The 11255-nt window shown below is 58.5% G+C and overlaps 2 long non-coding RNA genes across 3 annotated transcripts; one reads left to right on the top strand and one right to left on the bottom strand.

Annotated features, from left to right (window-relative positions):
• The first annotated feature begins 313 nt into the window (after nucleotides 1-313).
• On the top strand, nucleotides 314-9634 carry LOC111770614 (uncharacterized). Of its 2 annotated transcripts, XR_011432737.1 has the most exons (5): nucleotides 314-1337; nucleotides 1479-1652; nucleotides 5795-5862; nucleotides 7033-7212; nucleotides 7991-9634. It is a non-coding gene; the product is annotated as an uncharacterized lncRNA (long non-coding RNA). The 2 variants fall into 2 exon arrangements; XR_011432736.1 differs by having other exon boundaries at nucleotides 314-1652.
• On the bottom strand, nucleotides 9410-11075 carry LOC138920823 (uncharacterized). The gene is made up of 2 exons (XR_011432732.1): nucleotides 10558-11075; nucleotides 9410-10000 (listed from the first exon to the last, which is right to left on the bottom strand). It is a non-coding gene; the product is annotated as an uncharacterized lncRNA (long non-coding RNA).
• Between the last annotated feature and the right edge of the window lie 180 nt (nucleotides 11076-11255).

The following is an 11255-nucleotide window of genomic DNA, read 5'->3' as shown; positions in this document are numbered from 1 at the left end:
GAGGGGGCGGGGTGGGGACGGGGAAGGCCGGGAGGGGAAAGCGGCTGCGGAGACCACCCCGCAGGAGGTCGCGGCTCTCCCGCGGGGCCTCGGGGTCCTCAGGCGTCCCCACGCCGGGGGGGGGGGGGGGGGGGGGTTCTGTTGTGAGAAAGCTGCCTCGGGGTGGGCTCCGGGAGGAGCGCGGGGGAACCTGCGGAAGCCGGTGAGCCGGTCCGTAACCTCCCAGTTAGACGGGGAAGGGGGAGGGGGATGGGGGGGCAGGCGGCCGGAGCTTGAAAGAGCCGACGGGCGGGTGGGGGGAGGGCGTGGGAAGAGTCTGGCCTGTGAATTCTTTCCTTCCTTACTTCATTCATTCCATCTTTATTGAGAGCCCACTACGTGCCCCTGTGCCCACAGCCCAGGGTGGTGGTAGGAGAGGGTTAAGAGCAGGAATTTGGAGTTAGGACTGGATCCAAATCCTGGTTCCTATTGTATTCTCCCCTCCTGTGTGCCCTTAGACAAGGGACTTGCCCTCTCTGAGCTTCCACTTCCTCGTGGACAGGATAGAGATGAGCAGAGTGAGGACTTGAAGGAGGTGGAGGTCAGGGTTCAGGGAAATGGGGCTCTTGGGCCAGACCTGACACAGAGTGGGGGGTAGGAGGTGGGTCCTCTCTTCACATTGAGGGGACATGCCCAGGCCCCCAGTATCCCCGCCAACTGTGGGTCCTGGGTTTCCTGCATCCTCCCCTGGTTTCAGACTTTGGAGGGTCCTTAACAAAGCCAAGTCGACCCCAAGGCCTCTGCCCGGGGCCTCCCTCTGGCTGGCTTCTCACCAGCCTGGCCCTTCCAAGGCTGCTGCGGATGGCAGCCAGCGGGGCCTGCCCTAGGCTCAGTCTCCCGGCCTCCACGCCCTCCTCCCCAGCCTCCTCCCTTCCCCAGGTCCCTCTCCTCCTGGCCTGCTCCTCCCTGCTCCCAGGCTGGGCCAGAGGTCGGAGCCCTGAGGTCTGGGGGCAAGGGGCAGTCAGAACAGGACCGGGCTCAGTGCCTGGCCCTCCCTCCCCCGACAGACTTCGCCCCATCCAGGGTGCCAGTCTGCTCTCCTTCCAAGGCCCAGAAGTGAAGGGGCTTCCGTTGCCAGACCCAGGCCTGCCGAAGGGCCCAGTGTCTTCCCACCAGATCTTCCACCGGCCGCGTGAGGTGGGCCTGGCAGAGCCAAGTTCCGTGGGGCCTGACCGTTTACAATCTGGGGACCCTCTTTAAGAAAACTGGTGCCAAGTTTTGCATTCCCATGGAGCCCAGGGCCTTGGCAGGGCCGTGCCAGCGAGAGTCCCTGGCACCAAGGCTTCGTTGGCTTCTTGGTAAGTCACCTCTGTTGTGGGTGACACAATAGCCATCCCTTTGCAGAGGTGGAAACAGAGCTTAGGCGGGGTCTCACTGGCCCAAGGTCACACAGCTGGAAAGAGCAAAGCTGGGATTCGAGCCGAGGTCTTACCCCACAGGCAACAACTACCTCAGAGCACATACCACCTCGACTGCAGGCCACATGTCACCTGTCCCCGCGTGGGTCCAGCCCAGGCAAGGCCAGGGAGACCAGCCTGTGCCCCTCCCTCCCAAGGCCTTCATGCCCCGAGGCTCCTTTCTCACTTCTGACAACAACCACACAGTACCAGGAGGTAGGTCTCTTCTGACCTTTTCATTCCCACAGCTTTTCCTGCACACTCCAGAACTCCAGCTCCTCCACTGACCTTGAGGGAACACCCCCTGTTGGGTGGTGAGCTCCCTGGGGGCAGGGGCTGGATCTGTCTGCTTTGGCCTTGCACCCCGTTCTCAGCCCAGTACAGGCACGGAGCAGCCAGTCGGAGCACATTTAGCAGTTACATCTCGTCCAGGCTGGAGGAGGAGGAGGCAGGGGTGGTGGAGAGGTTGTGACACTGCAGATTGCTGGGCCTCTCCAGACCTACTGAATCAGGCTCTCTGAGCCTAGGGCCTGGGGCTCTGCATTTTACAGCTCCCTCGGTGCATCTCAAGCTCAGTAAAGTTTGAGACTCAGTGACCCAGAGCCAGAAAGAGCAAATGTGGGTCTAGACCAAGCCCCTCTCCCAAAGGGGATTCTTTTCCCCTAATTCTGGCTCATTTTACCAGTGCAGCGAGCTCATCTTCCAGCTGAGAGCTAATCGTTTCTAATGCTTATTAAAGACCTACTGTGTGCCTGGGACTGGATCAGAGGTTTCAGAGACCTGCCTCACTGGACACTCACAAAAACCCCAAGAGGCAGGGACAATTGTTGTCCCATTTTACAGATGGAGAAACTGAGACCTGGGGAGGTAAAGTGACTTGCAGAGGGACACGGCACCAGGGAAGGAGGAGGCTGGAGACGGAAGGCTGTCTGCGGGCCCACTGAGCTCAGGAGCGAAACGGCCAGGGTCTCGCGAGAACATCTGGATCTGAGAGCGGAGACAGCAGCCTGTGAATGGCTGGGAGAAAGCAGACACCCTGCAGAGTCGATACAGGGACCCCGAGCTTAGATGGCCAACCAACTCAGGCGACAGACCCCAAAGAAATCTGATCCAGGCGGCCTCTTCTCCCTGGTATCTTTGGAGTCTGCGTTCTGGGAATGTGTGTTTGCGGAAGGATTTCACGTGTTTGCTTCAGGCAAATCTTTGCCTTTTCTCTGCCAGCAGTTCTGGTGCAAAAGGGAAGGGGCCTGGTCAGCAAGAGGAGAGAAGCGGGGCTGCTGGCGGGCGGGCGGGTGGACACTGCTGCGGCCGCGTGCCCCCTCGGCTTGTCTGCGGGGCTGTATCACTGACGCTCCCGGAGCCAGAGCCCTGTGCAAGCGCAGCATGACTCCCACTCCAGGAGGGCAGTCGAGGCCCCGGGAGGTTTCCAGCGGGGAGGGGCCGATTTACTGGCTGCTGCCCCTGGTCCCTGAGGGGGAACACCACCCAGAGAGGTTGGTTTTGCCTCACAAGATAAATGATCTAATAGTCAAGCTAGGCTTGTAGGTAGTGAGCGCTCCACCTGAGGAGATATTCAAGAATTGGTGAGGTGCGTGCGTGCATGCGTGTGTGTGTGTGTGTGTGTGCATACAGAGCCATGACTCGGGAAAAGCATTGGCTGAGGCAACTTGCAGAGCTTTTTCAGTGTTGAGAGCCTGGGAATTTCCATTCCTAACATAACTGAGCAGCCTAAGTGGGGCCAATGTGAAAAACGAACAGAGGGAAGGTGGCAGGTTAAGGTGCCCAGGCTGGGAACCGCAGACCCTGGAGAGCCCCCAGGGCCACCGAGCCAAGCCCCCAGCCCTTGGCCTTCCAACAGAACTGCCATTTCTGGATGTTCCCATGTGCTGCTCTCTCTTGCAGTCATCCGCAAATGCCCATTAACCTTTCATTAGAATGATTAATAATAATATTACTGATAACTCACGATCAATGCCGTAATACCTAGGAACTGAGCGCTTACTGAGACAGGCTCAATTCTAAGTGCTGTGTATGTATAAACACACGTAGCAGACATGACAGTCTGTGAGCCATGTCCTTACATTTACTCTCATTCCCGTTTTACAGACCAGGACACTGAGGCTCAGAGAGCTGACCTTCTAAGCCAGAGGACTCAGAGCCAGGCTCAGGAAGGGAGCTGGGAAATGCCGGTGGAGGGCCGAGGACCCGGGCCACTCCCAACCCCGGGGGACAGAGCAGCAGAACCCGGAATGGGAACGGGGAGAGGGGACTATCTCACCCAGCGTCCTCATTTTACACTAGAGAAGCGCGTTTCAGAGAGGGGGAGAGCCGTGTCAAGGTCGCCAGCAGGTCCACTGACCAATCGCTGGGTCTCCTGACTCCTCCACGTGGGCTTTTGCTGCCCTCCCACATCCGATTCCTCTTTAAAAACGATATTTTAAAGACTATTAGGAGTGACACATCACTCAGTGAACATTCCTAAAGGAACGGGAAGACGTGACCCGAGCGAGCGGTTGCCGTGGGCCAGGTCACGTGTGCGGAGGTCATGCTGCTGTCACCTGAAAGTGGAGGGAGCACGGCTGCTCCCTGCTGATGTCCCAGCAAGGGGTCAGGTGGATGCTGACGGGGGTATGAAGGCGCCTTAGAGACCGGAAGACATGGTCAACAGGATCCTCTCTGAATGTTGGGCACAGGAGTTAGAAGTAAGGCTGTGGCTCATCCCGGGGAAACCGAGTGACAGTTAGGGCCCAGAAGAAATTGGTTCTTCCAGGGCGGGATCCTCCCTAGAAGGTGTCCTGGGCCCCGTTCAAAACCGTGTCCTGAGCATCCGCCGCACGCAGCAGCATGGTCAGCCCAGCGGCTTTGAGCACAGTCTCTGAGTCCACACCCCGGGGCCTGAGTTCAAGTCTGGCCTCACGGGTCCAGGCTCACGTGGGCTCAGTGTCTCATTAGGATGCGCCCGCCCACTCTTGCAGAACCCAAGAAACAGCGGGTGGAGCAGAGAGGGGCTCATTTCCCTCCCGTGTGGGTCTAGGGGGCTCTGCCCTGGGAGCTGGTCCAGGGCCCAGGCCCCTTCTGTCTCTCCTATCTACAAGGCCAAAGATGGCCACCACCTCCCCACCTCCATTCTTTCCTCACTGTGTTGGGGGAACCCAGGAGGTGGGAGACGCCTCTTCTTTTTAAGGGCAAGGTGGAAGGTGCATGGTTCATCTCTCTTACGTCCCATTGGCCAGAACTGATCACATGACAACACCTAGCTGCAAGGGAGACTGGGAGATGTAGTATTTAGCCTGGCAGCCATGTGTCTCATTAAAACCCAGGAAGGGATGTTGTGTTACTGAAGGAGAGATGGCAGAATGGATACTGGGCAATAGCCAGCAGCCTCTGCCACCTGGGAGTCAGGGAGATACTTTGGGGAGATGCTCAGCACAGGGCCAGGTACATGGCTGATGCTCAGGAAGTATGTGCTGTTATCATTGGCATTACAGACGGGGGTTGTTTGAACTTTCCCAAGGGATGCAGGGACCTGCTGAGGCCCAAGCCCGGGGAGAGCTCTGGCTGCATCGTGGGGGCCTCCATCCCTGCCTTGCGTCCTCTAGGTGATGAGGAGAAGCACTGAGAGACAGCAACCCCCAGCTCAACCCCTCAGGGCCCCACGGCCCAGGCTAGGGAGCATCTCGGGCCTCCTCCCTCCCTTCAAGGAAAACATAGAAAAGCAGCTTAGTCTTCAGGGCTTGGGGACAGGAGAGCCAGGTGACATTGGGGGTCTTGCAGCCCTGCCCCACGGCTGCCTTCATGGAGCATGGCAGCCTCCACCAGCCCAGAGCAGGAGGCCAGGGTCCACCTTGCAGACCCCAGCCTCTCAAACTCTGGTCAGAAGGCCAGGCAGGGCTCTCTGTCCCTCCTGATGCAGCACCAGGTGATCTGAGCTCAGAAACGTCCCCTCCCGAAACATTCCGCTCTGGACCTGAAGCCCTTCCCAGCCCGAGGAGGACTGGTGGGTGGCAGCACCTCCACTGAGCACTGCATCCCCGTGGGTCCAGCTCACTCCCAGCCGGTGGGTGGGAGGGTCTCTTCTCCTGCCTTCGCTGGGTACAGGGTCGGGAGCTGAGACCCCCGGATCAGAGAACCCCTGACTCTGCCTCTTAGCAGCCACGTAAGCTGGTCTCTCCAATGATGTTGATGTTGATGACCCAATTATGATGGTGATGGATGATGATAAGGGCATCCATATCTCCCTCTTTTTGTAAAGATTATAAAAGAATCCATGCAAGCAGCTTGCAGAGAGAAAGACCTCAAGGAACCGTGCCTGCTCAGATCAGGATTATGACTGTTACTCTCTTTCATCCCTTCCGCAGTCCTTGACTGTCTACCGCCTGTCCACAACTCCCTACTGGTGATGTCCTCCCATCCTGCAGTCTACACGGTAGGCATCTTCTGAGGCCCCTGGACTGGGCAGGTCCCCACAGACACCACCTCTGCACCCCAGCTTTCTCCTTCCTGCACTTTCCAAAATCACAAGGAATTAACTGTTCGGGTGGAGTCTGCCCTCCAGACGAGGAGTCCCGGGGCACAGGGACCGCGACTACTTCCTTCACGGTGGCCGCCCTGAGTGCCCAGTGCACGACGTGGGTGGGATTCTAGTAAACGCCCGCGGGATGAATGAATGGGTAAACGAAGGCATGGCTGGATGAGTGATAAGGCATTTTGCCGTCAGCCTGAGAATATGTATTTAAGAGCAGAGTTTATAGACTTGGAAAGACTCTGACTTGAATCTCAATTTTGTCATTGACTTGCTGGGTGACCGGGAGCAAGACCCTTCTTCTTGAGCCTCAGTTTCCTCATCTGTACGATGAAGCTAAGGACACTTTGTAGAGGTGGTGACAGGTCACTGAGCTAATGAGGACATAATGTAGAGATATCGTGCCGGAGCACACAGTAGTTGCTCAGTAAGCGCTGGCTGTGATAATAGTCACAGTTACTGTTAATACAATATTCTCCTTGAAACAAGTGGGGTTTTGTGTCAAAATCCCCTGCCTGCCCCTCTCCTCGACTTCTGGGCAGGTCAGAAATAGCTGACAAATGCTTCCGTTCATTCGTGCACACGGTGAATCCGAAAATACCTGTTGATCATCCTCTGCGTGCCGGGCCCGGGGCTGGATGCTGGTGGTGGGGAGCAGAAAGGGGGGTCCTACAGCGAGAGCAAACCATCCAGTCCATCCTCTGTGCAAGGGAAGCGGCCGAGACCCTCTGCCCACATCCTGTCATCCTCCACCCCCCACGGCCGATCCATCTGTGTCCTTTTCCTGTGCCTCTTTCATCCCGGCCTGGGCGGGGGGCTCTGCGCCCCCACCCACCCTGCAGCCATTTCCTGCCCTTCTGTCATCTGCTTCCTGTGATCCTTTCGTCAACAGACTCTTGGAAGCCTCTGAACCGTTGGCAACCTTGGCCACCTCTCTCCTCTGGGCCGGGCTGGGCCTGGTGACCCCACAGAGGCTGGAGCCAAAGTCGGCTTCTCCTGGGATGCTGCCCTGGGAGGCAGATGGATTCCAGCCTCATTCATTTATTCACTCACTCATCATTCATTCATTCACAGGTTCCAGGCCTGGGTGGGGCCCATAAAGTGAACAAGACAGTAGTGGTCCCTGCCCACATGGAGCTCCCAGCCCGAGGATGACAGTCCATCCCACAGCAAGGGGATTCTCCCCAGAACTGCCGCGGCAGGAGTGATCCGAGGACCCGCTCAAGGAGCGCCAGGCTAGGAGTCGGGCCTCTGGTAAGTGCCTTTGCTTCTGAGCCTCAGCTCCACATCTGGTCGATGGGGCAGCTGGAGAGGCTGGACACCACGCTCTCTAAGGTCTTCCAAGCTCGAAGATTATGCAAGGTCGAGGGAGAGCTGGGCCTTGCTGGAGTGGACTTCCTGACACAGGACGGGGTCCCTGGGCCCGGCAGAGAGGCAGGGTAGAGGCTGGAGGTGGAGGGAGCCCAGGGATGAAGGGAGACGGATGCACCTCGTTGGTCAGAAAGTGAGCAGGGCCCTGCCTCTGGACACGGGCCTCCGCCCATCCCCTTGCACGGCCCCACATCCAGCTGACGGTGCCGTCTGCTGACGCTGTTCACAGGCTGCCGCTTCCTGAGCCCTTACCACGTGCCGGGCATGCGGGCTGAGCTGCTTATGCCCGGCCTGACTCTGTGGACTGCTTACTCTGGCCCTGTGAGGGGGGTGTGGTTATTCTCCCCATTTTACAGATGAGACAATGGAGGCGCAGGGAGCTGAGAGGTTTGCCCAGGGCCTGCGGCTTGCAGGCGGCAGAGCTGAGGTTTGAATGCTGTTTGCCTGACTTCAGCCCCGATGCTGTCCTGCCCTTGGTGATTGAATGGGGCTGAGTCCCAGGGAAAGGCGGCCACACTTCCACCCTCTTTGGGAAGGGAGCCTCGAAGGGGGCGTGGGAACACGAGCCACTCAGAGGCCAGGGCCCTCCTTCCTGGCAGATGCTGCTGTGGGGTCTCAGAGTAGCGCTTTCCTTCTCTCTCCCTGGCGCAAACCTGGGCAGCTCCCGTGTGAGCCTCAGTGGCAGAAGAGGAATCGGGCAGCTGGTCTGCAGACTGGCCCACCCTGTGGGAAGAGCACTGGACGGCGAGTCCCAGGCAGGCTGTGGCAGGGCCTCGCTGTGCACCTGGCCCAGGCGTGCCGCCTCTCTGGTCATGCGGTGGGGGCTGGCTGAGCCCCTCCTGGCCTGGCCCCTGTGGGCCACAATCTCTCATGTCAACTGCATCCCACCGTGATGGTTCTCGGCAGCTGGTCGTGGCAGCTTCAGAATCTCGTCCTTTTCAGGACCTCATTCTCAGGTGAGTAAAAGGTGAAAACCTGGCTGGTCAAAGTCATTCGCAATTAACTGCCAGAACCAACCCTAGCTCAGAGAACCAAGAAAATAGCCCCTGCCTGCTCTAAATTTGAGAGAAGGCTCTAAATGGAAGCTGAGCATGGAGGGGGCGGTCTCAACACCGTCTGAGTGCTCCCTGGGGTCCTCGCTTGCCTACCCACAGAAGCGGTGTCTCTTTGTCTTCCAGCCAGAGAGTGGACCCCGGACGGGCAGGGGCTTTGCCCCTGCTGCCCATGTGCCTCAATTTGCCTCCTTAGACGTTTATGGGCTGCTTGATCTGTGCCAGGGGTGAAGGTTCAGAGGGCAGAGGCTGGAGGGGCTGCAGGGGCTGCCCCCGGAGCCCAGAGTCAGGCGGGCAAGCTACCCAGAGCCTGACCATTATAACATGGTGTGACAAACACGACAAGGGACTTGGGCACAGCTTGGATCCCCTAATCACTGAGCTCTGGGCCAGGCCCCATGAGGGCTCGTTACCCCCATTGGCCACATGGGGAATCTGAGCCTTAGAGAAGGTGGCAGTGAACTGGGAGCCAGGATTTGCACCGAGATGGAGCCAACGCCACAGTCTCCAGCAAACCACACGCAGGGGCTTGGTGGCCCTTAGGAGGCCTGCAGACTCCTCAGCAGGGCCTGCAAGATGTCACATGATCCAAGATGTCACACGATCCGGCCTGTCTGTGCCCCTCTTGCTGCCTCCATTTGAGCCTCCCTGTGGATTCTGAGAAGTACCATACTCCCACCAGCCACAGGGCCTTTGCACCTGCTGGAACGTCTCTTCCTCGTGTTGTAATGGTCAGAGATGTATCTGCAGCTCCAGAGTATGTGCCCATGAGGATGGAGTTAGGATGGAGTTCTCTGTTTACCCAGGAAGTGGCCAGGCCTGGCATGGAGCGGGGGTTCCCATTCTCATTGCCAAGGCATGAGTGGTGGGCGGGGTACATCTTGCAGTCTGGCAAGGAGCAGGTGGGTCACACAGTGTGGTTCTCTGCCCTGGATGGGGCACCGGTGGTTTGCTCTGGATGGAGGTGAGCAATTAACTAACATTATCTCACTGAATCGTCATGACCATCCTGTGAAGCTGCCACTGTCATTATCCCATTCTCATAAATGAGGCTGGGAGAAGTGAGGTGACCCTCCCAAGGTCACTCAGCCGGTGAATGGCAGAGCAGGAATTTGTTTTTTCAGTTTATTCAGGTATAATGGACACACGGTAACGGCACATATTTAAATTGCACAATTTGATGAGTTTGGGCATCTGTAACCCATAAAACGGTTACTACCATCAAAACAGTAAACATATCCACCACCCCGAAAGTTTTCTCGTGCCCCTTTGTGGTCCCTCCTGGGCCCCATTGTCCTCAGGCAACCACTGAGCTGCTTTCTCCCATTATAGGTTAGTTCGCACTTTCTAGAAGTTTCTCTGAGTGGAATCACACAGTACACATTCTTCGTCGCCTGGCTCCCCTCACTCAGCATAACAACCATGGGGTTCCTCCGTGTCGTGTGCATCAGTGGTTCATTTCTTCTTATTGCTGAGCAGTGTTCCACTGTCGGGATGCACGACTGCCTGGAGAGGGATCGTGGGCCGTTCCCAGTGTTGCCTATTACCCATAAAGGTGCTGTGAACATCCGGGTACAAGTCAGCGTGGACCTCAGTTTTCATTTCTCTGGGATAAACGCCTAGGAGAGGAATGGCCGGGTCATATGCTAAGTGTGCGTTTCACTTTTTTAAAAGCTGCCCGGTGTTTTCCATAGTGGCTGAGCCACTCTATCCCCCCACCAGCAGCAGAGGAGGGTCCCACGCTCCAGAGCCTGTGTCCCTCACTGCCAAGCCCTGGACCTCCCTGACCGGCTCAGGGCCGGCCTTGCTCCCTGGACAGAACGGCAGGAGAAGGAGCCAAGAGAAGGCAGGGGGCTGAGATGCAACCCCCCCCCCCCCCACCAGGAGCAGGCAGCTCCCCTGGGCTGCATTAGCCGCCCCCCCACTGTGGGTCTGGCTTCCTCTTTGAGCAGAGGCTGCCTTCCCAGGGGCTCAGCGGCTCTGGGAGGGCCGGTTGGGCACACAGTGGGTACCAGGTGAATGCCAGTGCCCCAGGAAGCAGCCGGCCAGGCCCTCTGTGGCCTCTCGTCTCTGGCTGCACTGAGGAAGCCTGGGGGGGGGGGGGTCTCCCAGGCCGGTGACAAAGGCATCCCGGGGGCTCCAGGGGTGGTGCCCAGGGCTTTCTCGGGCTCCTTACCAAGCTGGTGAGAAAGTGGCATGCATGCGTGTGTGTGTGTGTGTGTGTGTGTGTGTGTGTGTGTGTGAATGCTGGTTTCTGTGCACCCGTCTGCAGCGAAGGAGCTTGTCCCTTTGAGCTGTGCGAGAGGAGGAGGAAGAAAGAAGCCATCAGAGCCTGTGTCAGAGCGGGAGAGACAGACAGGGAGGCAGAGCCGGGCATCCAGAGAGAGAGAGAAGCAGCCCACCCGAGGAGGGGCGAAGCTCCCCTCCAGACCCCGGGGAGGGGGGCAGGGGGCCGGGGAGGGGTACGAGAGGGTAGCAGGAATTCTTCATTAAAAATGAAACCCCGGAGCCGGCCCGCGGCGGCCGAGGAGCCGGGCGCCGGCAGCCTCCCTCTCGCAGGAGCGCCGGGGCCCGCGCCGGCTCCAGCCGCCCGCGGCCGACCTCACGCGTCCTCAAAGCCAGCCTGTCCCACTTCCCTCGCCGGTTGCTACAGCAACTGAGCTCTGAGTAATCAGCTGCACGGTGACCTTTCTTCCCCCGGAGAGAGGGAGGAGGGAGGGAGGGAGAGCTCGGGAAGGAGGAGGGGGGAGGGAGGCGGGAGGGGGGAGGGAAAGAGGATGGAGGGAGGGGGGAGACGCAGGGGAGGAGGGGAGAGGATGGAGAGGGGGAGAAGAGGGAGAAAGATGAAGAGGAGGAGGGGGAGAGGATGGAGGA

This window comes from Equus caballus, chromosome 25 (genome assembly GCF_041296265.1).
Source record: "Equus caballus isolate H_3958 breed thoroughbred chromosome 25, TB-T2T, whole genome shotgun sequence".
Taxonomy (NCBI): Eukaryota; Metazoa; Chordata; class Mammalia; order Perissodactyla; family Equidae; genus Equus; species Equus caballus.
Note: the sequence above shows the minus strand (reverse complement) of the source record. Positions and strands in the feature narration are given on the sequence as shown.